Source organism: Salvelinus alpinus, chromosome 10 (assembly GCF_045679555.1).
Source record: "Salvelinus alpinus chromosome 10, SLU_Salpinus.1, whole genome shotgun sequence".
Classification (NCBI taxonomy): Eukaryota; Metazoa; Chordata; class Actinopteri; order Salmoniformes; family Salmonidae; genus Salvelinus; species Salvelinus alpinus.
The window spans coordinates 80,888,925-80,915,050 of record NC_092095.1 but is presented as its reverse complement, the minus strand read 5'-3'; the positions used below and the strand labels follow the sequence as shown (position 1 = coordinate 80,915,050).

General features: G+C 40.1%; 1 long non-coding RNA gene, 2 other non-coding genes and 1 pseudogene across 3 annotated transcripts; 2 read left to right on the top strand and 2 right to left on the bottom strand.

The window, feature by feature from the left end:
• The first annotated feature begins 2,919 nt into the window (after window positions 1-2,919).
• LOC139533101 (U2 spliceosomal RNA) lies at window positions 2,920-3,110 on the top strand. The gene has a single exon (XR_011666699.1). It is a non-coding gene; the product is annotated as a U2 spliceosomal RNA (small nuclear RNA).
• Window positions 3,111-10,394: 7,284 nt separating this feature from the next.
• LOC139532847 (uncharacterized) lies at window positions 10,395-12,870 on the top strand. Its single transcript, XR_011666660.1, has 3 exons — window positions 10,395-10,449; window positions 12,162-12,234; window positions 12,661-12,870. It is a non-coding gene; the product is annotated as an uncharacterized lncRNA (long non-coding RNA).
• A 3,268-nt stretch (window positions 12,871-16,138) lies between these two features.
• On the bottom strand, window positions 16,139-16,328 carry LOC139533107 (U2 spliceosomal RNA). The gene has a single exon (XR_011666703.1). It is a non-coding gene; the product is annotated as a U2 spliceosomal RNA (small nuclear RNA).
• Window positions 16,329-19,989: 3,661 nt separating this feature from the next.
• On the bottom strand, window positions 19,990-20,096 carry LOC139533116 (U2 spliceosomal RNA; annotated as a pseudogene).
• Window positions 20,097-26,126: the final 6,030 nt, after the last annotated feature.

Here is a 26,126-nt window from a genome sequence, read left to right as displayed (position 1 = left end):
TCTCAAATATAGCGCCCGACATTTTCAGGACAGTTTTGCTACTATTCTCATTGTATAACCACGTTTTTTTGTGGCTAAATATGCACATTTTCGAACAAACTCTATATGTATGTTGTAATATGATGTTACAGGACTGTCATCGGAAGAATTCTGAGAAGGTTAGTGAAAAAAATTATATATTTTGGTGATCATAACGTTATCGCTCCCCTTGCCTTGGATTCATGCTGGGGTAACGTTTGCACATGTGGTATGCTAATATAACGATTTATTGTGTTTTCGCTGTAAAACGCTTAGAAAATCTGAAATATTGTCTGAATTCACAAGATCTGTGTCTTTCCATTGCTATGCTTTGTCTATTTTTATGAAATGTTTTATGATGAGTAAATTGGTAATACACGTTGCTCTCTGTATTTATTCTAGTCGAGTTGTGATGGTGGGTGCAATTGTAAACTATGATTTCTACCTGAAATATGCACATTTTTCTAACAAAAACTATCCTATACAATAAATATGTTATCAGACTGTCATCTGATGAGGTTTTTTCTTGGTTAGTGGCTATCAATATCTTTATTTGGCCGAATTGGTGATAGCTACTGGTGGAGAGAAAAAATGGTGGACAAAGAAAAATTGTGTCTTTTGCTAACGTGGTTAGCTAATAGATTTACATATTGTGTCTTCCCTGTAAAACATTTTAAAAATCAGAAATGATTGCTGGATTCACAAGAAGTGGATCTTTCATCTGGTATCTTGGACTTGTGATTGAATGATATTTAGATGCTACTATTTACTTGTGACGCTATGCTAGCTATGCTATTCAGCTTTTTTACTGGTGGGGGGTGGGGGGTGCTCCCGGATCCGGGTTTCTGACTCGGTAGAAGTTAAACAATGCCACTTAATATAATGTTTATATACCCTACATTACTCATCTCATATGTATATGTATATACTGTACTCTATATCATCTACTGCATCTTGCCATCTTTATGTAATACATGTATCACTAGCCACTTTAAACTATGCCACTTTATGTTTATATACCCTACATTACTCATCTCATATGTATATACTGTAAAATGTAATAACATTTGATTTGATTTGAACTACATTGTTGCTTTAAGCAAGGAGCTGCAAGCAAGGCTCCCAGACAACCTAGAAGCTTTGCGACACATGGCCTTGTTCAGGTGTTAAGGAAACGCTAAAGCACAATAAAGGCACCACTGAAATTATTAAAGTAGTTGAGCTACTGGGATACCAGCCCCAAACAATTGATCAAATTGTTTCCCAATGGAGAAACATCCATCTGTTTAGGTGGGACTCAACTGAAAATACAGTCGAGTTTTGGAGTGAAGTACAATGACTACACGGACTCTTCCCGGGTCAAATCCATTTGAAGAACTGTGCAAAGCTGCACTCGCTGCCCTCTCCTTGCCACATGCAAATGCGGAGGTTGAACGGCTGTTCAGCCAAATGACTGTGGTCAAAGTCAAAGTTAAGAAATAGAATGTCACTGCACACTCTCAGCTCCATACTCCTGGTGCGGTACGGACTGAAGCTGGCTGGTGATACCTGTTACCGGCATAAACTACCAGGTGAAGTTGTGCAGCAGTTTGGCACCACAGCAGCATACAGCTTTAAGGCCACTCCGTCCTCTACTGCTGGTTCCAGCTCCGTGACAATGCAGTTGGACAGTGAAGATGAAGAGGATTTCCTTGCCGATCTATGATTCATCATATTTACAGTACGTATGCAAGGAGTGGACTTTCTGGAACTGGCGGAGACACACAGTATAGTCAAGTAAGCTACAGCTGCAGAGTTCATCAGCTCCACCTTTAACTGTATTACAAATGTCAGTATCATTTCTGCTTCTTGTTTTCTTTTGTGTCTGCACCGATGGTGGCAGTGTGGCAGTGTGTGCGAAAACAGTGGCAATATCTGGAGGAAACCATTGAGCAGCTAGCCAGCCAAGCAGCACAACAACCTGGAGAGAGATGCCTAGCGCACACATCATTATTTGAGTTAAGTTGCTTGTTCAATAATAAAGCATATATACCTTGTTATTAGCTTGTACCTATAATTGTTGATCAGTTCGGTAGCATGTTAACTAGCAATACACTGCTTAAAATTATAATTGTTCAGAATGTGTAGGTTTACTAGTTAAAAAGAAAATAAATAAAATGTAATTGTTCAATGTGTAATTGTTTAATAATTCAATGTGTTGTGTTTAAAAATAAAAAATATCTGATCATATAAAATGTGTTGTATTTATATTACTTTTACAAAGAAAAATATATGATAATAAACAAACAAATCTAAACGAACATATGTCAAATCATATTTTTCGCCGAGATGGCCAGTCAATTTGAGATACAAAAAAGACAGGCTATTTTTAATTGTTCACGTTATTTTCGTCGACGATGTATTGAAGTCAAGTGGTTCAACATTGAAATGCAGCTTGCTGTACCACACAGGACAGCCAGGAAAAAGCGACGGTCGGTGGAACTCTGGCGCCACCAAGTGGACAATTGCTTCAGTTCAGTTGTGGCAGCAGCGCTACCGGATATATTTGATACAAGATCAAATGTTATGTCAATATTATTATCTCCAAATTGTTCCCCCCACCCGTAATATATTATTATTCCAATGTAGCTGTTGATCTGGTTTTAATTTAACAAAGCTTTCTCTCATTTCTGATTGGAGGGCGGATGACCACGTGACATTAGAACCTACAAATGTGTTACTTTGTAACAGTCAAACGTGGTTATTCCTGACGTTGATCAACTCCCAATCCATGCCACCTTTTATTTAAAGCCTTGTCTTTTTTTATGGGGAAAAATAAGCATACGGAGCTCATTTTGGTGTGTCCATTGTCGAATTTGACGTGTCGGAGAACGGCCACTTTCTCCCGAAACCATTGTGGGTATCGCTTCTCGGCCTTTTGGCTAAGATCAAGTGTAGTATCTGTTCTTATCAGTTTAATATCTGATACGTCCCCTATCTGGGGACCATATATTAAATTGATTTTTGGAATAGGGAGATGGAATAGGGGCTTGCTCCGTCCACTCCACGCATCGACCTGGTATTGCAGTACCTCCAGGAACGGTGCACCCCCTGCCGTTGTAAATAAAAATCAGACAGAATCAACGGAGTTGCTTCGTTGGTCTATATGGTATTTTCACTTTGAGCAACTTCAGTTCAATGTCAGTGATGGCTAGATAGCGCTGGTTAAATCGGTCACCGTTATATTGACTACGATAGCCGCTGGGAATGGGCTGCGTTCATCTTCTATTCAAACATTTGTCTTCACGGGATACAGGGTACAGTGAAACGCTTACTCGCAAACTTTCCTCAACAGTGCAATCAATAGCCATGATCAAAAATATACACAAATAGCTAAGTAATAAAGTAGTTAAAACATGTTTTTGTTATGATTGGAAATATATACAGTAGAAGACTATACAGAATAAACTATGAAATGTGCCTCAAGCCATGTACTGGTAACATGGACTGGTAACATGGACTGTCTCACAAGCAACTGTCTGTATGTATTCGTTTCTCTCAATCACCTACAAGCAGTTCTTTGTTTTGAAAATCGACAACATTGTTCCAGAGTCCACAAGACACACAACTTTTGAAAAACAGTAAATGCATTTTGAAAATGTAGTTGTCTTTTAAACACATAAAAACATGAATAAAAAAGGTATTATACCGTCAAAATAACACGACTGTGTGCAAAAAACATGAATACATCTATACTTATCTCTTGAGTGCAAGAGCAGACAAAACAGAAAGTTAGTCTCTTTTAAAAAATCCCAGTCGATCCATAAATGTTCTTTGCAGTCACTAAATCAGGATGCTCAACTATCAAAAGGTGCAGAATTATGGGCAATTACTCTCCATACAAATTCAAATTCAAGCTGCTTTATTGGCATGAAAAACATTGTGTCAATATTGCCAAAGCAACAATGTATACAATATACATTGTAATAAAATTATAAACAATGACAAATAATAATATAGAATGGCAGTAAATAATACAAAATTAAATATAAACATAGTAACAATAAAATGGTAACAGTCAATAGTCGAATGTAATGTATGGTGTAATGCACCACTACCACCACCACCATCATTGAACTGCTATCATTACCATTACCACCCATACCATTACTATTTGGAATGATAAACAACAATAATAATACTAATAACAATAACAGTAATAACAGTCATAATAAGTAAGTTACTGCTTACTATGCAGATGTTATTATTCAGTGTCCCTCAGGCTATGGCAGGCAAATACATATTTGGCTGCAAGAGGAGCCATTGCTCCTTCGCCCATGAGTATTTTTTGTTTTTCCTCTGGGTTAAATAAGTAAAAATTTGGAATAAATGTAGTCATTTCTGTGAATAATGAATCTCTTGGTGAGGAATATTTATCACAGTAGAGGAGAAAGTGCATCTCTGTTTCTACCTCCCCTGTCGTGCAGTGACCACATACACGCTCCTCTTTGGGTAGCCATGTCTTTTTATGTCTGCCGGTTTCTATTGCCAATCGGTGGTCACTCAGCCTGTACTTGGTAAGAATCTGTCTCTGCTTCATATCTCTGACAGAGTAGAGATATTCAGCCAATTCATATTCTCTGTTTAGGGTCAGATAGCAATTTAGTCGGCTTTGGGATTTTGTTTCGTTTTTCCAATGTTGTAAATATGAGTCCTTTGATTGGTTCATGATTTTGTTTATTGGAATTCTTTCTTTTGGAGCAGTGCTGGTGTCACCTTGGTTGGTTAGGTCCAACACCAGCTGACTGAGAGGGCTCGTTTCTGGGCTCAGCTCTTGGGTTTGAAGTGCTTTAAATTGCAGACTCGAATTTGGACTTGAATTTAGATGTAGCCAAAATTTTAATGATCTTTTCTGTATTTTCATTATTACTGGAAAGCGGCCCAATTCTGCCCTACATGCATTAGTTGGTGTATTTCTCTGGACTTGTAGGATTTTCCGACAGAATTCTGCATGTAGGGTTTCAATTGGATGTTTGTCCCACATTTTAAAGTCCAGTTTATTGAGTGGCCCCCAAACCTCACTTCCGTAAAGAGCTATTGGTAGGATTACACTGTCAAATATTTTGGTCCAAATTCGAATTGGGATGTTGATTTTGAATAATTTCATTTTTATTGCATACAATGCTCTGCGGGCTTTTTCTTTGAGTGCATTCACTGCCATATTAAAGTTTCCCGATGCAGATATGGTCAGACCAAGTGTTACGAATCCCTTTGGCCCGACAGTCTAGGGGGGGATGGTAATGGGACCCGTAACACAACTCATGCAAATTATAGTAGTGAAAACGTAACAGTGAGAACAAATAACACAGACAATTACCGTCAAACACTAAATGTTTATTTATAAACACACGGTAAATGGGGGGGAAGCAGGAAAAGGGGCTGAGCGGGACCCAAGGAATGAAAGAATAATAATTCAAAAACACCCCTAAGCTAGACTAGCCTACTTCACAAACAGCTAACTAACTAACCAAAAATACAGGGGGTGGTCCGCCCAGTTCTAACTAGTGTTTTTAACAATGTTTAACTACGGGTAGTGTAGCCCAAGGGCGACTTGTCTGGTTACCCCCTTTTCCCACCATCAAACAAACACTCAAACACCATAACCAAAACAATACTCACAGGTGGGGACAAAGTGACATGTAGATGCAAACCACACAAGCGATCTACAGACAGAAGGCATGTTACAAAGAGATTGAGCTGGGGAGAAAACAACTGACAGGGGTTTTAAACCAAGGGAAAGGGACTGTGATTGGGTAAGGGAAAAGGAGCAGGTGTCTTCCGATTAGCGACTGATTGATGACTGATTGGGGAATGATTATCACCCGTGAGTAGGGGAGAAGGAGAGAAAAGAAATACACACAGAACACTTGTATCCGTAACACTCCCACCCTTAAAAGAGCAACCCTAGGGATTGCGAACACATTTACAAAACATACAAACATCATTATTTTTACACACGTGACAAAGCATCTGCTAATACATTTTCTGAACCCTTTTTGTGGCGGATCTCCAAATTATAATTTTGCACAATCAGGGCCCAACGCATTAGGCGCTGGTTCTGACTGTACATACGGTGGAGAAACACTAAGGGGTTGTGGTCCGTATATACAATCACTGGTAGGGCACTGGAACCAATGTACACCTCAAAGTACTGCAGAGCCAACAACAAAGCAAGAGCTTCCTGTTCTATTGTGGCATAACTTGTCTGACATTTGTTAAACTTCAGAGAAAAATAACACACTGGATGATCCACTCCACTCTTGTCCTGCTGCAGTAGAACAGCACCAGCACCTCTGGCACTAGCATCTACCTCAAGTTGAAACGGTTTTTCAAAATCCGGAGCAGCAAGTACAGGGGTATTACACAAGAGGGCTTTCGCAGATTCAAAAGCTATTTTACAATCCGGACACCACACAAATTATTTAGCCGGACTGAGCAAATCGGTCAATGGATCAACTACCGCAGAGAAATTTTGACAGAAACTACGGTAGTAGCCAACCATCCCTAAAAAGCGGCGTAGCTCTCGTCTGGTGGTAGGTGCGGGAAATGCAGTTATAGCCAATACCTTGGCATCAACAGGGCGCACCTGTCCATGGCCGACCTCTTTGCCAAGATAAGTAACAGTAGCTTTTCCAAACTCGCACTTTGCCAAGTTCAGGGTTAGCGAAGCAGCTGCCAACCATTCACATACTACCCTGAGAGAGTCAACATGATCTGACCACTCAGACGAATAAATCACCAGATCATCAAGATAAGCACTACAGTTGGGTACTCCAGCTAATACGGAGTTAACCAGTCGTTGGAAAGGGGCTGGTGCATTTCGCATCCCAATCTTTCTCAGATTCCAAACAATATTTACGTAGCATAGACTTCAATGTCTGATGCCAACGTTCAAGCGCACCCTGAGACTCTGGGTGATAGGCGCTTGACACACGGTGCGTAATTGACAAGGATTTTAACACCTGCTTGAAAAGCTTGGACAGGAAATTGGTACCTTGATCACTTTGTACCACCTTAGGTAATCCGAATGTCGTGAAGAATTTAATTAAGGCTTTACTCACTACCGGGGCTGTAATCCTTCGCAGAGGAATGGCCTCGGGGTATCTTGTTGCCATACACATAATTGTCAACAGAAACTGGTTACCCGATTTTGTCTTCGGTAACGGTCCAACACAATCAACCACCACATGTTCGAATGGTTCACCTATGACAGGTATTGGACAAAGAGGAGCGGGAGGAATAACCTGATTTGGTTTTCCTGTTATCTGACATGTGTGGCATGTACGACAGTACTGAGCCACATCTTGTTTTAAACCTGGCCAAAAGAAATGGCGAAGAATCCGATCATAAGTTTTTGTGATTCCTAAATGACCAGACCACTGGTGATCATGAGCAAGGGATAACACATTTTGTCGAAAGGCTGTAGGAATCACTATTTGGTAAACAGCATTCCAATCTCCGCCCGCGTCATCATGGGATGTCCATTTACGCATGAGGAGATTACCATCAATGAAGTAAGCCACGTTTTTCTTCTTTACCTCTTCCAATGAGACAACACTAGAAAAACATTTAGCAAGCTTGGTGTCAACCTTTTGGTTAGCAACCAGCTGCTCACGAGTGACTGGTAACTGTATTGCATCAGAAATAAGTTCAACATTCTTCGCTTCTTTCCTGGGCTGTTTGTCAGAGGTGATCCGCCTCCCAGAGGTAGCGCACAACCCATCCTCTTGATCATCCTCTTTGAACAGAACAGTGTTCGACAAATCTATCACGTCACTCTCTTGTCGTGTCTGAGCACGAGTGACAGCACAAGCGGGGAACACATGTGGATAACTCTGTGCCAGCTCATTGGAGAGAGAGTGGTCACTTTTATCCAATACGGGTACTACCTTTCCTCCGGCAATATAGTTACCCATTATAAAGGTCACACCTTTTACTGGCAACATAGGACGTACCCCCACTCTGAATATTCCACTGATTAACTCAGTGTACTTTCACAAAGTGCAATGGCACTGGAACAAAACCCATTTCTATACCCTGAACTAACACACTGGAACCACAGTATGTATCGTCGGATAAGGGCAACACATCAGACAATATAAACGACTGCGCCGCACCAGTATCTCTAAGGATTTTAACCGGACGCTGAGACGCTTCGTCATTCGCGAGGGACACAAACCCCTCGAAAATGAACGGTTCATAACTACGGTCGGGAACTGGGTCTTTCAAAACACATTTACCCTTAGGCACCTGTTTCATTTCAGACCTCACAACCGTACGAATTAGACCAACACCTGTTGGTGGCTTGGCACGAAGAGGCATCCCTTGTTTACGTTTTAGCAGGAAGCAATCATTAATCATATGTCCCACCTTATGACAATAGAAACAGGGACGCTCATTTTTCTGGCGTGCTTGATATACTGCTGGCCGACTAGGGCTATAAGTAGGCAATTCTGTAACTCTACTCTCAGTATGAGCCGAAAACACACTCTTGTGCGTCAACACAAACTCGTCTGCCAACACAGACGCTTCTGACAGGGAGGATACTTTCTGTTCGTTTAGGTACACTACAATGCGTTCAGGTAAGCAATTTTTAAACTCTTCCAACAAAATTAACTCCCGGAGAGAGTTAAAATCAGTTACCTTGCTAGCAGCATGCCATTTATCAAACAGATTTCCCTTCTCTCTAGCAAATTCCACATAAGTCTTACTAGAAGACTTCTTATGAGACCTAAATCTCTGTCGGTATGCCTCAGGCACAAGCTCATAGGCGCGAAGAACAGTAGCTTTGACCACTTCATAATTTAAACTGTCTTCAAGAGGTAGCGCTGACAACCTCTTGGGCTTTACCAGTTAATTTACACTGAAGTAATAGGCACCATACCTCTTTAGGCCATTTCAAGGCTACGGCTATACGTTCAAATATACAAAAATAGGAGTCAACCTCTGACTCTCTGAACAAAGGTACCAAGGCAATCTGCCTACTAATGTCAAAAGTGTTGGGAGCTCTAGTTGGTGAGGACGGCTCACTAACAGTCACTGCAGGAACGAAGGCTAGCCTCGCTGTCTCCAGTTCCATCTGGCGCATTTTTAACTCCATCTGCCGCTGTTCTCGTTCTTTTTCTGCCTCAATTTTACACATCTCCAACTGGAGAGTCTCTCGCCTAATTTGGGCTCTCTCTTCCGCCTCCAGTTGGAACTGTATTGACCGGACATCCCTCCTGGTATCACCGGTTGACTGTGGGGAGAGTGGATCAAAACGGGGCAATGTGGCTGGAGCTTTAGCCTCGCCCTCAGACACCACCGGGCTTAGAGGAGCAGCAACATCCCCTACAGGGGTAGTAGGCTCAGGCAGTGGTAATACAAGCACCTGTTCTTCCAACAAAACATTCAACACTAGTTGTTTAACCTCCGCTTTAACTACATTCTGTGGAATCAATACTGAATAATGGTCAGCCAAGGTCATTAAATCAACTCTACGACACCTATCAAAAACCTCCCACGAAGGGTTATCCAAAAAGGACTTCAAATCAAATGTAGCCATTTTTAAATACTACACAGAGCCAACAAATATCAAACACTAATTCTACTTTAGCTATAACGTTCAACACTGAACTAGACCACTAAAACAATCTGCACAAGCGGTATGGGTGTCAGTAATGACAGATCCCGGATGAGCCCCCACTTATGTTACGAATCCCTTTGGCCCGACAGTCTAGGGGGGGATGGTAATGGGACCCGTAACACAACTCATGCAAATTATAGTAGTGAAAACGTAACAGTGAGAACAAATAACACAGACAACTTAATTACCGTCAAACACTAAATGTTTATTTATAAACACACGGTAAATGGGGGGAAGCAGGAAAAGGGGCTGAGCGGGACCCAAGGAATGAAAGAATAATAATTCAAAAACACCCCTAAGCTAGACTAGCCTACTTCACAAACAGCTAACTAACTAACCAAAAATACAGGGGGTGGTCCGCCCAGTTCTAACTAGTGTTTTTAACAATGTTTAACTACGGGTAGTGTAGCCCAAGGGCGACTTGTCTGGTTACCCCCTTTTCCCACCATCAAACAAACACTCAAACACCATAACCAAAACAATACTCACAGGTGGGGACAAAGTGACATGTAGATGCAAAATACACAAGCGATCTACAGACAGAAGGCATGTTACAAAGAGATTGAGCTGGGGAGAAAACAACTGACAGGGGTTTTAAACCAAGGGAAAGGGACTGTGATTGGGTAAGGGAAAAGGAGCAGGTGTCTTCCGATTAGCGACTGATTGATGACTGATTGGGGAATGATTATCACCTGTGAGTAGGGGAGAAGGAGAGAAAAGAAATACACACAGGATACACACAGAACACTTGTATCCGTAACACCAAGGTAGGTGTAATTTTTTGTGTGTTCAATTATGGTGTTGTTCAGGGTGAATTTATATTTGTGTTTCTGACATCTGTTTTGTTTTTGGAAAATCATGATTTTAGTTTTTGGGAAATTTACTGCCAGGGCCCAATTATGGCAATATTGCTCTAGAATATTAATGTTCTGTTGAAGACCTTCTTTGGTTGGTGATAGAAGTACCAAGTCATCAGCATATAGCAGGTATTTCACCTCTGTGTCAAATAGTGTGAATCCTGGGGCTGGAGAATTGTCCAACATGTCTGCTAATTCATTGATATAAATGTTGAAAAGATTTGGACTCAAACTACAGCCTTGTCTCACACCTCGACATTGTGAAAAGAATTCTGTTCTTTGGTTTTTGATTTTTATTGCACACTTGTTTTCTGTGTACATACATTTTATTAAGTCATACACCTTACCACCAAGCCCACTTTGTAGAATTTTGTAGAATAGCCCTTCGTGCCAAATAGAATCAAATGCTTTTTTAAAGTCAATAAAGCAAGCAAAGATTTTGCCCTCTTTTTTTTGGTGGACGTGTTTATTAATTAGTGTGTGTAAGGTGTATATATGGTCAGTAGTGCGATGGTTAGGGAGAAAGCCAATTTGACATTTAGTTATTACATTTTTTTCTTGAAGAAAGGTTTGGATTCTTGAATTCAAAATGCTACAGAAAACCTTTCCCAAGTTACTGTTTACACAAATTCCCCTGTAATTATTGGGGTCTGATTTGTCTCCACTTTTGTGGATAGGGGAGATGAGCCCCTGGTTCCAGACATCAGGGAAGCAGCCAGAAGTTAAAACCATGTTGAACAATTTAAGCACAGCATTTTGCAACTCAGGTGTGCTGTTTTTCAGCATTTCATTTCTGATGTTGTCTAGACCACAAGCCTTCTTTGATTTAATAGATTTGAGCTTTTCATTTAGTTCTTGTTGGGTTATTGGGTAATCTAATGGATTTTGGTTATTTTTAATGACTGATTCAAGGATGTTCAATTTTTCTTTAATTTCTAATTGGTTCTGTTTTAAGTCTTTTTGTGGGATGTTTTTGTATAGATTATCAAAATAAGTTTTCCAAATTCCTACATCTTGTATGGCTAATTCTTGTGGCTTTGTTGTGCTTAAATTGTTCCACATGTCCCAGAACTGATTTTGGTCAATTGCGTTTTCAATTTCATCAAGTGTCTTGTTGGTATAATTCAGTTTCTTGCGTTTCAGTGTATGTTTATACTGTTTCAGAGTTTCAAAGTATTCATATCGTAGCTCTGGGTTGTTTTGCTGCTTATGTTTTTTGTTTGACATTTGTCTTAGGTGTTTTCTAATTGTTTTACATTCATTATCAAACCATTTGTCAGAAACATTTTGTTTTTTGTTTCTGATGTTGCATTTCTTTGGTTTTCTCAAATTTGCTTTCGATGCTGCTTTTTGGAATATGCAGTTGATGTTTAGAGCAGCCGAATTGACACCATCTTTATTGTTTTGGTATTGTGAGTTATTGAAAAACTGTATAGAGTTCATCATTTCTTTTGAGTTCAATGTTTCAATGAATCTCTCTGCACTGTTTGGATCCCATCTGTATGATTGGTTTATGTTGAAGAGTTTATTGGGCAGTTTTTTTGAATGAATATTGCCGGTTAATTTCTTCAAAAACACGTTGATCTGACTGTGATCTGACAATGGTGTCTGTGGTCTGACAGTGAATGCACTAATGGAGGAGGGGTCAATGTCCGTGATGGCATAATCGACTACACTTGTCCCAAGAGCTGAGCAGTAAGTAAACTGACCTAAAGAGTCCCCTCTGATTCTACCATTAAGCATGTACAGGCCTAAGGCTCGACAGAGATGCACTAACTCCTTCCCATTTTTGTTCAGTATTTGGTCAGGACTGTTTCTATTATTTATAATAGGGCTGCTGTACAAGGAGGGGTGACCAAATATGTGGTGGTTACCTCCCGCATCAGTGTAGTCAGGCTCAGAACCTGTTCTTGCATTGAAATCTCCACAAAGAAGCACTTTACCCTCTGCCTGAAATGTAATGATTTCTGTATGGAGATTGTCAAAAAACTGATCATCATAATATGGTGAATCTGAAGGAGGAGCATAAGCTGCACATATGTACACATCATTGTCACAATAGATTGTACCTTTGTTAAGTTTTAGCCAAATGTGACTGGTACCTTTTTTCATTTCATTCAGTGCCAAGTCCTGCTTATGCCAAATGATGATTCCACCTGAGTCTCGGCCCGTTTAACATTTTTATGTTTGATTGATGGTAGTAAACTTTCCCTATAGCCTGAGGGACACTGAGTATCTATGTCTCCACGACACCATGTTTCCAGTAGGATTATGATGTCCTGTCCTTTGATGTTTTTAATAAATTCTGGATTTGTTGTTTTATAACCAAAATGTGAAGAGTAAAGTCCCTGGATATTCCAAGAGCTGATAGTTAATGATCTCATTTATAATAAGTGATATTCACTGGTTTGAGTAAAGTACATTGAAAACAATACAAAATAATATATATATATATATATATATACATATACATACATACATACATACATACATACATACATACATACATACATACATACATACATACATACATACATACATACATTCACCATTATATATAAATATTATTATTATACCGGTGCCAATAAAATTAAGAATAGTTGTAAACAAATTAATAAGAATGGAATAAGACTGCATAAAAAATAAGTACAATGCAATCTGCAACCCTGTGTGTGTGTGTGTGTGTGCGTGCCCGTGAATTAAAGGGTCTGTCTAGCTCAATAGTCTGCATATTAGTTATACACCATCCTTTTTTTTTGTTTTTTTTTGGTTATGTTATTGTGTTATATAACAGGATGGTGTATTATGGTCTCATGTTATTGTGTTATATAACAGGGTGGTGTATTATGGTCTCATGTTATTGTGTTATATAACAGGGTGGTGTATTATGGTCTCATGTTATTGTGTTATATAACAGGGTGGTGTATTATGGTCTCATGTTATTGTGTTATATAACAGGATGGATGGTGTATTATGGTCTCATGTTATTGTGTTATATAACAGGATGGATGGTGTATTATGGTCTCATATTATTGTGTTATATAACAGGATGGTGTATTATGGTCTCATGTTATTGTGTTATATAACAGGATGGTGTATTATGGTCTCATGTTATTGTGTTATATAACAGGATGGTGTATTATGGTCTCATGTTATTGTGTTATATAACAGGATGGTGTATTATGGTCTCATGTTATTGTGTTATATAACAGGATGGTGTATTATGGTCTCATGTTATTGTGTTATATAACAGGCTGGTGTATTATGGGTCTCATGTTATGAATTGTGTTATATAACAGGATGGTGTATTATGGTCTCATGTTATGGATTGTGTTATTTAACAGGATGGTATATTATGGTCTCATGTTATGGATTGTGTTATATAACAGGATGGTGTATTATGGTCTCATGTTATTGTGTTATATAACAGGATGGTGTATTATGGTCTCATGTTATTGTGTTATATAACAGGATGGTGTATTATGGTCTCATGTTATTGTGTTATATAACAGGATGGTGTATTATGGGTCTCATGTTATTGTGTTATATAACAGGATGGTTTATTATGGTCTCATGTTATTGTGTTATATAACAGGATGGTTTATTATGGTCTCATGTTATTGTGTTATATAACAGGATGGATGGTGTATTATGGTCTCATGTTATTGTGTTATATAACAGGATGGTGTATTATGGTCTCATGTTATTGTGTTATATAACAGGATGGTGTATTATGGTCTCATGTTATTGTGTTATATAACAGGATGGTGTATTATGGTCTCATGTTATTGTGTTATATAACAGGATGGTGTATTATGGTCTCATGTTATTGTGTTATATAACAGGATGGTGTATTATGGTCTCATGTTATTGTGTTATATAACAGGATGGTGTATTATGGTCTCATGTTATTGTGTTATATAACAGGATGGTGTATTATGGGTCTCATGTTATTGTGTTATATAACAGGATGGTTTATTATGGTCTCATGTTATTGTGTTATATAACAGGATGGATGGTGTATTATGGTCTCATGTTATTGTGTTATATAACAGGATGGTGTATTATGGTCTCATGTTATTGTGTTATATAACAGGATGGTGTATTATGGTCTCATGTTATTGTGTTATATAACAGGATGGTGTATTATGGTCTCATGTTATTGTGTTATATAACAGGATGGTGTATTATGGTCTCATGTTATTGTGTTATATAACAGGATGGTGTATTATGGTCTCATGTTATTGTGTTATATAACAGGATGGTGTATTATGGTCTCATGTTATTGTGTTATATAACAGGATGGTGTATTATGGTCTCATGTTATTGTGTTATATAACAGGATGGATGGTGTATTATGGTCTCATGTTATTGTGTTATATAACAGGCCCACAAGCCCGAAAGCCACTCCGGCTAGCAGACAACACAAAACTCAAAAACAGTAGGAAGAGCTAAAGGGGGGGGAGGGTAGGATACAAGGGGGTGGAGAGATGCAAAACAGGACAAAACAAGGGGGAAAATGAAATTTAATTAAATAAGAAAGAAAAAGACCAGAGGGCCTTTAAACTCACCCTACAGGTGCTGGTGCACCTGTAGCCCACCACCAAAACCACCACCTAACCCAGGACAAAAGAACAGACAAGGGTGAGACAAAACAACAAGAATAATAATTTTCACAAAATTAAATAACACAATTTCCCGGGCGCCCTCCGGCCTACGATCGCTTCTCCGATCAAGTGCAGCACTGACAAGGTAATACATTGTTGCTTTGGCAATATTGACACAATGTTTTTCATGCCAATAAAGCAGCTTGAATTTGAATTTGTATGGAGAGTAATTGCCCATAATTCTGCACCTTTTGATAGTTGATCATCCTGATTTAGTGACTGCAAAGAACATTTATGGATCTACTGGGATTTTTTAAAAGAGACTAACTTTCTGTTTTGTCTGCTCTTGCACTCAAGAGAGAAGTATAGATGTATTCATGTTTCTGCACACAGTCGTGTTATTTTGACGGTATAATACATTTTTTATTCATGTTTTTATGTGTTTAAAAGACAACTACATTTTCAAAATGCATTTACTGTTTTTCAAAAGTTGTGTGTCTTGTGGACTCTGGAACAATGTTGTCGATTTTCAAAACAAAGAACTGCTTGTAGGTGATTGAGAGAAACGAATACATACAGACAGTTGCTTGTGAGACAGTCCATGTTACCAGTCCATGGCTTGAGGCACATTTCATAGTTTATTCTGTATAGTCTTCTACTGTATATATTTCCAATCATAACAAAAACATGTTTTAACTACTTTATTACTTAGCTATTTGTGTATATTTTTGATCATGGCTATTGATTGCACTGTTGAGGAAAGTTTGCGAGTAAGCATTTCACTGTACCCTGTATCCCGTGAAGACAAATGTTTGAATAGAAGATGAACGCAGCCCGTTCCCAGCGGCTATCGTAGTCAATATAACGGTGACCGATTTAACCAGCGCTATCTAGCCATCACTGACATTGAACTGAAGTTGCTCAAAGTGAAAATACAATATAGACCAACGAAGCAACTCCGTTGACTCTGTCTGATTTTTATTTACAACGGCAGGGGGTGCACCGTTCCTGGAGGTACTGCAATACCAGGTCGATGCGTGGAGTGGACGGAGCAAGCCCCTATTCCATCTCCCTATTCCAAAAATCAATTTAATATATGGTCCCCAGATAGGGGACGTATCAGATATTAAACTGATAAGAACAGATTTTTTTTTTTTTTTTTTTTTTTTTGGAAAAAGATTTTTTATTTTCATTTCTCATTAAAATACAATTACAAAATCAGTGCATTACATTACATCGATTCATAAAAACAGTATCCAAAAGTAGTGTAACAATATAACAATAGCAAAACTACTCAATAAAGTGCTGTTCTGCAGAACCTGACCAGTATTATTACATTCAAGTTTAACATGTCTCTAACAATCTCCAAAAATCAATACAAAGAATTCTATAAATACAAACATATACATATACCAAAGTGAATTCTGAATAAACCTCAGTGTATACAAATATGTACAAAGGCTTAGCCTACATTTCAATTGGCTCTAAAAACATTTACAGTGAAGGGTAAATCCCTTTCCATTTCTGTTTCACAGATACAATGCCCCACTTATCTATTTCGAATTCTATTCTTTTCCAAATGTCCTGTTTTATAAATTCAACTAATCCCGTCGGTGACCACTTGAGGGTGTCATTGACCGCACCACATCTGGCCTCCCAAAGTTTGGTCTTGATAAGGGACACCAGAGTCACTAATGCTAATAATTGCACCCTTTCCACATTTTTTAGTTCAAGTTTGGCTACCCCTTCATAATCAATGTTTTTTAAAATCTCAAAAAATTGTTTAATTTTTCTCCAAACTAATTTGGCAAAGGAACATTCCCATAGAACATGGGGAATTGTTTCAATTGCAAAACAATTGTCCCTGGGACAAAATTTATTCAGGGTCAAATTATGATCATATAATGTTGATCGGACTGGAAGACGTCTGTGTAAAACAAGCCAATTAAAATCTTTCAGTCTGTTGTCTAAACCTTTTAATTGTGTCCGTAGCCAGGTGGAAGGCGATATTGGTAATCTGTCTCTAGGACTACAATTTTCTATTAATTTCGCGTATAGCAATCTGTGGTTGATTACGTTTTCTTTTACTTTGCAGACAGGGGTTTTCTTTGCCCATTCCACTATTTTCTTAAAATGTAATGGGACAATTTCAGCTTTTGGCTTACTATTATCCCATTCCACCATGAACCTTAACGGTACTGACAGCCAGAATTTGATTAAAATGTGACATTTGTGTACAGTCGACGACAAAAGACAACAAACATTTGAATAAAACAACGCATCTAGCTTGAGAGGAATATGAGGGAAATCCCTTCCACCAGCCTCTATAGGCTGGTACATCCGATCTCTACGGATGTACTCATATCCCCCCCAAAAGAAATTAAACAGTGCCCGTATGAAAGTTTTTCTGAGAGACACCGGCATGGGAAACACATAGGCAAGGTGAAGTAATGAAGGCAGAATGTCCGCCTTCAGCACTAACACCTTCCCACTAAAGGATAGTCGCCTCCCTTTCCACAGTCCCAATCTTTTATTAAGCGATAATAGTTTTTCTTTCCAATTAAACATGTCATCCTTAATTTCGTTTCCGAAAGATATGCCGAGCACTACCATTGGTCCTGTGCACACAGTCAAACCACATAACTGATCGGTTCTCCATTTCCACTGTCCCATATATTTTATTTCTGTTTTATTCTTGTTTATCTTTGACCCAGAGGCAACAGAGAAATCATCAATGACTTTGATAGACTCTTTCAAGCTCAGGTCGTCCTGTAAATATAAAACTGTGTCGTCCGCATATTGCGAAATTTTTAGAATATCCCCTCCGGGTAAACGGATGCCTTTGATGTTGTGATTTGTCCTAATTGCGCATGCGAAAGGTTCAATATATAAAACATACAATAGCGCAGATAGAGGGTCCCCCTGTCTGACACCTCGTAATTGCTTGATAACCGTTCCAATATTCCCATTAATATTTACCCTGCTACCCACATTACTATAAAGAATTTTTACCCATTTCATAAAATTATTTCCAAAACCGAATTTTCCCATAACTCTAAATAAAAACTCATGGCTTACCATGTCAAAGGCCTTTTCCTGGTCCAAATTAACAGTAATAGCTGGCAGGTGCCTTTCCTCTAAATATGCTTGAACGTCTCTGTGCAATTGCAAGTTCCAGGTTAATTTTCTCCCCACCACACCGCATGTTTGGTCTAAACCAACAACATATGCCATGGCAGAAGATAGTCGATTAGTTATGGCTTTGCTTAATAATTTATAGTCAACACACAACATTGTTAAAGGTCTCCAATTTGCTAATGTCTTGGGGTCTCCCTTTTTGTAAAGTAGAGAGATTACCCCCTCGCACATTGAACCTCCCATATGTTCCAAACCAAATATACTTCTAAACACTTCCAACAGATGACATCCAATTAAATCCCAAAAAACGATGTAAAACTCTTTAGAGAGCCCATCGACTCCTGGTACTTTGTTATCTTTCATGCTCTTCAGTGCCATATAAATTTCGTCTAATTTCAATTCCCCTTCTAATTGGTCTCTAATATCGAAAGGTATCTGCACATCCACGCATTTTAAAAATTTAGTCCCCTTCTCATAATCAATTGTTTGTTTTTTAAATAGCTGAGAAAAGTGATGTGTAGCGACACCAAGCATGCCATCTCCATCCTCAACCATCTCCCCATCTTGGTCCAATAAAGCCGAAATAGTCCTCCTCTTTCCCCGTGATTTAATTTGTTTGAAAAAATATGCAGAGCACTTCTCATCATTTTCCCATTTATCCTGCTGACTTTTAAAAATGAAGTCTCGAGCTTTCTTTTCAAAAAAAGCATGCTGCTTTTTCTGCAGGATACATAATTTGTCTTTATCTATTCCACCACCATTCAAATTACCTTGGATGTGTAGATCTTTTAGTTCATTCTGCAATTTATAAAAATCTTTTTGGGTATTACGTACTTTGTCTTTGCAAAAATTCTGAATGAAAATCTTGATTCTTAATTTTGTGCTCTCCCACCACTCTATGACAGTAGAATAAAACGGTTTCATGGTTACACAGCCCTGGAAAAAAGACCTAAATCTTGTCTCAAAAGTTGTGTCATGTAAAATGCCGTTATTAACTTTCCAATACCCTTTTCCAAATTCAATTGTTTTTAATTCTACTGTCACAGACAGGCAGCTGTGGTCCGAATAGAATACCGGAGTGACGCACGCAGAGGACACACCGAGTCCACGCGGAACAAACAGATAATCTATTCGGCTCCTCGCGCCCCTGCTGTTTTCCCAAGTGAAACCTGTATCATCCGCGTGCTCCACTCTATAAGTATCAACCAAATTATATTTACCTATTAAACTTTTTACAAGATGCCCTCCTAGATTACCTCGATCGTATGATACATTAAAATCTCCCCCCATAAACACCTGTCTGTTTGTCATAAAAATAGCGTCTAGGTCGTTAAGCATTTCCCTCCTTTCCTTGGGTGTCGATGGTGCATACACGTTAATAAATCTAAAACATTTACCCCTCCAATCGATATCTACTATTAAAACCCTCCCGTGTACAGCCGAAAAACTTCCTACTATTTTTAAATCCCTATTCCCACATAGCACACCAACCCCTGTTGAATGCACCCCGCCGACACTCCACCTCGACTCTCCCTGAACCCATTCCCGCGTAAACCTCTCCACGTCATTTTGATCTTTTAAATGTACTTCTTGTAAAAAACACACAGAGAAGCGAATGGAGGACAAATGGGAAAAAACAGTCGCCCTTTTAACTGAGTTCCTAAGCCCTCTAACATTTATGGTAGCTAGGTTTAAAAAAGACGACATGGGATAAGGAGGGAAACGGACAACTATCTAAAATATGACATTTTTCCATACTCACTTTAAGAACAGATACTACACTTGATCTTAGCCAAAAGGCCGAGAAGCGATACCCACAATGGTTTCGGGAGAAAGTGGCCGTTCTCCGACACGTCAAATTCGACAATGGACACACCAAAATGAGCTCCGTATGCTTTTTTTTCCCCATAAAAAAAGATAAGGCTTGAAATAAAAGGTGGCATGGATTGGGAGTTGATCAACGTCAGGAATAACCACGTTTGACTGTTACAAAGTAACACATTTGTAGGTTCTAATGTCACGTGGTCTTCCGTCCTCCAATCAGAAATGAGAGGAAGCTTTGTTAAATTAAAACCAGATCAACAGCTACATTGGAATAATAATATATTACGGGTGGGGGGAACAATTTGGAGATAATAATATTGACATAACATTTGATCTTGTATCAAATATATCCGGTAGCGTTGCTGCCACAACTGAACTGAAGCAATTGTCCACTTGGTGGCGCCAGAGTTCCACCGACCGTCGCTTTATCCTGGCTGTCCTTTGTGGTACAGCAAGCTGCATTTCAATGTGGAACCACTTGACTTCAATACATCGTCTACGAAAATAATGTGAACAATTAAAAATAGCCTGTCTTTTTTGTATCTCAAATTGACTGGCCATCTCGGCGGAAAAATATGATTTGACATTTGTTAGTTTAGATTTGTTTGTTTATTATCATATATTTTTCTTTGTAAAAGTAATATAAATACAACACATTTTATATGATCAGATATTTTTAAACACGACACATTGAATTATTAAACAATTACACATTGAACAATTACATTTTATTTATTTTCTTTTTAACTAGTAAACCTACATATTCTGAGCAATTGTAATTTTAAGCAGTGTATTGCTAGTTACTATACAACTTTGTATGTATACCTTGTTATTAGCTTGTACCTATAATTGTTGATCAGTTAGGTAGCATACCTAACTGATCAACAATTATAGGTACAAGCTAATAACAAGGTATACATACAAAGTTGTATAGTGGCAGAATAAGATACCGGGTAGGGAGTGGACTATTTCATCAAGTTTTTCACTCACCACGTTTATTCAGTTTATTGGGGCGGCAGGAGAGTAGCCTAGTGGTTAGAGCGTTGGACTAGGAACTAGGAACCGAAAGGAGAGTTTACTGTCTAGCCAGACAACTAGGTATTTGTAGTTGTCCACATCATTTAAGTCAGAACCGTCCAGAGTAGTGATGCTAGTCAGGAAGCGGGCGGGTGCGGGAAGCGAACGGTTGAAAAGCACGCATTTAGTTTTACTAGCGTTTAAGAGCAGTTGGAGGCCACGGAAGGAGTGTTGTATGTTGTATTGAAGCTCGTTTGGAGGTTTGTTAACACAGTGTCCAAAGAAGGGCCAGATGTATACAGAATGGTGTCGTCTGCGTAGAGGTGGATCAGGGAATCACCCGCAGCAAGAGCGCCATCATTCTGTCCCTGAACAAGGCGTGGCCAGGCACGACTTCAACACCATCGTTAAGTTAGCAGACGACATAACAGTGGTAGGCCTGATCACCGACAACGACGAGACAGCCTATAGGGAGGAGGTCAGAGACCTGGCCGGGTGGTGCCAGAATAACAACCTCTCCCTCAACGTAACCAAGACTACGGAGATGATTGTGGACTACAGGAAAAGGAGCACCGAGCACGCCCCCATTCTCATCGACGGGGCTGTAGTGGAGCAGAAGGAGAGCTTCAAGTTCCTTGGTGTCCACATCACCAACAAACTAGAATGGTCTAAACACACCAAGACAGTCGTGAAGAGGGCACAACAAAGCCAATTCCCCCTCAGGAAACTAAAAAGATTTGTCATGGGTCCTCAGATCCTCAAAAGGTTCTACACCATCGAGAGCATCCTGACCGGTTGCATCACCGCCTGGTACGGCAATTGCTCGGTCTCCGACCGCAAGGCACTACAGAGGGTAGTGTGTACGGCCCAGTACATCACCGGGGCAAAGCTGCCTGCCATCCAGGACCTCTATACCAGGCGGTGTCAGTGGAAGGCCCTAAAAATTGTCAAAGACTCCAGCCACCCCAGTCCTAGCCTGTTCTCTCTGATACCACACGACAAGCGGTACCGGAGCGCCAAGTCTAGGTCCAAGAGGCTTCTAAACAGCTCCTACCCCCAAGCCATAAGAGTCCTGAACATCTAGTCAAATGGCTACCCAGACTATTTGCATTGCCCCCCATCTTTACACCACTGCTACACTCATCTATGCAGTCACTTTAACAACTCTACCTACATGTACATATTACCTCAACTAACCGGTGCCCCCACATCATTGACTCTATCGGTACCTCCCTGCATATAGTCTCACTATTGTTATTTTACTACTGCTCTTTAACTACTTGTTACTTTTATCTCTTATTCTTATCTGTATGTTTTTTTAAACTGCATTGTTGGTTAGGGGCTCGTAAGTAAGCATTTCACTGTAAGGTCTACACCTGTTGTATTCGGCGCACGTGACTAATACAATTTGATTTGGATGTGATTTGACCATGTCCATCCTAGCTCGTTCATCAACGTCTTATCCACTCGTCGTCCCCTTATAGTGTGCACATCTCAATTGTCAGTAGAAACCACATCTTGTTAAAAGTCAGTCAGACTTGTTAGAGTTCTAATTATTCCGAGTAAATAACTCACGGACACTAGAGACAGCTTAACCAAGTTGAATTCTTCCCAAAAGGGTCGTTACAGCTGTAATTCAGACCAAAACATGTTCCCACCATCACGAGTATATATACACTCCACTTTAGACACCCCTCCTTCTCTCCAATCCTTACTTCCTATGGTTCCACAGGAAGAGGGAAACAGGATACTGAAACCCTTATTACTCCCTTCAGAGGATATGACCTGACCGCTTGACCTCAACCCCTCCTTCGCCTAATCCACAGATGTCCATCCACTTCCCCAATAGCAATCCTGTGATCTCCTCCCGTCCACCCAACACATTGCAAAGGCATCTGTCTTTCTAGAGACCCATTACCTTCTGGCATAAACCCAGTCTCTTTTTATACACTATGCGTCTGATCTATCATGTCTTTAATAATATCTCAATGTTCAATGTTTACCCCGAATCCAACAGGCTGAATTGACTGTTTCGCTGCCAGACAAGGCTCCGCTGATAGTCAGGTGTAGCAGTGGTAAGGTGTTGGGACAGATTTATGTAGTCCCTAACAGTTTGTGGGCCCCGCTTGTCACCGCTATAGTGAAATTAATGTATTGTTTAGTTGTGCAGTGGCTTTGGTGGCATGCATCTAGGAACTGTCTCCCCCCCTTTTGCCCCACCAAGATTTACATGCTAAAACTGCCACTGAGTTGGACGGTCAACCACTGAAAGCCCTGACAATAGATAAAGTATGTTACACTCTGGTTGACATTGGAGAAAGAAATGGTAGTTATGCTGAGCTTATAAAAATGTACCTCAATTTACCTCCAAATGACTTTAGGACCATCAACTGTCCGAGCTTCCCAGGAAGTATCCCATCCACCAGAACCAGTGAGTTCAGATCAGTCTGATTCTCTGTGCTCGGAGTCAGAGGGGGACCAGCTTGAGGTAGGCCATACCATCCAAAAGTGTTGACAAATAAATATCTCCCATTTATAACACTGCACTAATCCATCAAAATGTTCTCCCAGTAAAGTGTAACCTGTGTGTCTGCTTGTTGACGTCCATCTCCTAACCTCTAACTCTGCTCCTGTTATCTAGGACCTAGGGGTTCTACCCAACACCCACCTGATGTTCTCCATTACCTGTTCTCCATGACCTAGGGGTTCTACCCAAGAACCAGACCAGGAAGGCAGGCAGCTCGGTCCCAGAACCCCTAGGTCTTGGAGAACAGGTAACGGAGGACTTTAGGTGGATCCAGGTCTGGGTGTTGGGTAGAACCCCTAGGTCTTGGAGAACAGGTAACGGAGGACTTTAGGTAGATCCAGGTCTGGGTGTTGGGTAGAACCCCTAGGTCTTGGAGAACAGGTAATGGAGGACTGATCTGAGCCAGAGGATCCATTAGAACTGATTGAGGTACAGACATAACCCTGAGAGAAGAGAGAGGATGTAGAGGAGGAGTTACAGGCCCAGGGTCACCTAGGGATGGAGAACAGAGAGAGACAGAGAGACAGAGAGAGAGAGACAGAGCTGCATTTCCTATTACACTGTGACAAATACTCAGACCTAAGAGAATATTTCTTTCCCAAAATTATAATTCAATACAAGGAATTTGAAACTATAAAAATCTAATATTTATTGAGTGAAAAGCCAAATATTTGTCCTCCTGCCACAACCTGAGGGACAGACAGATATGTGTCCTCCTGCCACAACCTGGGGGACAGACAGATATGTGTCCTCCTGCCACAACCTGAGGGACAGACAGATATGTGTCCTCCTGCCACAACCTGAGGGACAGACAGATATGTGTCCTCCTGCCACAACCTGGGGGACAGACAGATATGTGTCCTCCTGCCACAACCTGAGGGACAGACAGATATGTGTCCTCCTGCCACAACCTGAGGGACAGACAGATATGTGTCCTCCTGCCACAACCTGGGGGACAGACAGATATGTGTCCTCCTGCCACAACCTGAGGGACAGACAGATATGTGTCCTCCTGCCACAACCTGAGGGACAGACAGATATGTGTCCTCCTGCCACAACCTGGGGGACAGCAAGTGAAAAGTGCAATGTAGTGTGGACAATATTTCCCATTTAGTTTTGTTTTGTCTTTCATACCATGTCATGTGTCTTCTCAGTCATGTTGACACTGGTCTACTACCAGGTCATGTGTCTTCTCAGTCATGTTGACACTGGTCTACTACCAGGTCATGTGTCTTCTCAGTCATGTTGACACTGGTCTACTACCAGGTCATGTGTCTTCTCAGTCATGTTGACACTGGTCTACTACCAGGTCATGTGTCTTCTCAGTCATGTTGACACTGGTCTACTACCAGGTCATGTGTCTTCTCAGTCATGTTGACACTGGTCTACTACCAGGTCATGTGTCTTCTCAGTCATGTTGACACTGGTCTACTACCAGGTCATGTGTCTTCTCAGTCATGTTGACACTGGTCTACTACCAGGTCATGTGTCTTCTCAGTCATGTTGACACTGGTCTACTACCAGGTCATGTGTCTTCTCAGTCATGTTGACACTGGTCTACTACCAGGTCATGTGTCTTCTCAGTCATGTTGACACTGGTCTACTACCAGGTCATGTGTCTTCTCAGTCATGTTGACACTGGTCTACTACCAGGTCATGTGTCTTCTCAGTCATGTTGACACTGGTCTACTACCAGGTCATGTGTCTTCTCAGTCATGTTGACACTGGTCTACTACCAGGTCATGTGTCTTCTCAGTCATGTTGACACTGGTCTACTACCAGGTCATGTGTCTTCTCAGTCATGTTGACACTGGTCTACTACCAGGTCATGTGTCTTCTCAGTCATGTTGTGACACTGGTCTACTACCAGGTCATGTGTCTTCTCAGTCATGTTGACACTGGTCTACTACCAGGTCATGTGTCTTCTCAGTCATGTTGACACTGGTCTACTACCAGGTCATGTGTCTTCTCAGTCATGTTGACACTGGTCTACTACTGTTGCTTTAATGTATTGTTGTTCTGATTAATATTGTTGTTGTAGTTGTTATTAATGGTAATCCCATGTCCACTACTACTATTATTATTACTGTTGGTCCACCATTTATTTATATATAAATATTTATTTATTTTTCGATATATATACTTTGACAATGTAAGTAATAATGAACTTGCCATGTCAATAAAGTCAATTGAATTGAGAGAGACAGAAAGAGAGAGAAAGAGACAGAGAGAGAGAGAGACAGAGAGAGAGAGCGAGAGACAGAGAGAGAGGGAGAGAGAGAGAGAGAGAGAGATACATAGAGCCCATTGCCCTTTATGGTTGTGAGGTCTGGGGTCCGCTCACCAACCAAGATTTCACAAAATGGGACAAACACCAAATTGAGACTCTGCATGCAGAATTCTGCAAAAATATCCTCCGTGTACAACGTAGAACACCAAATAATGAATGCAGAGCAGAATTAGGCCGATACCCA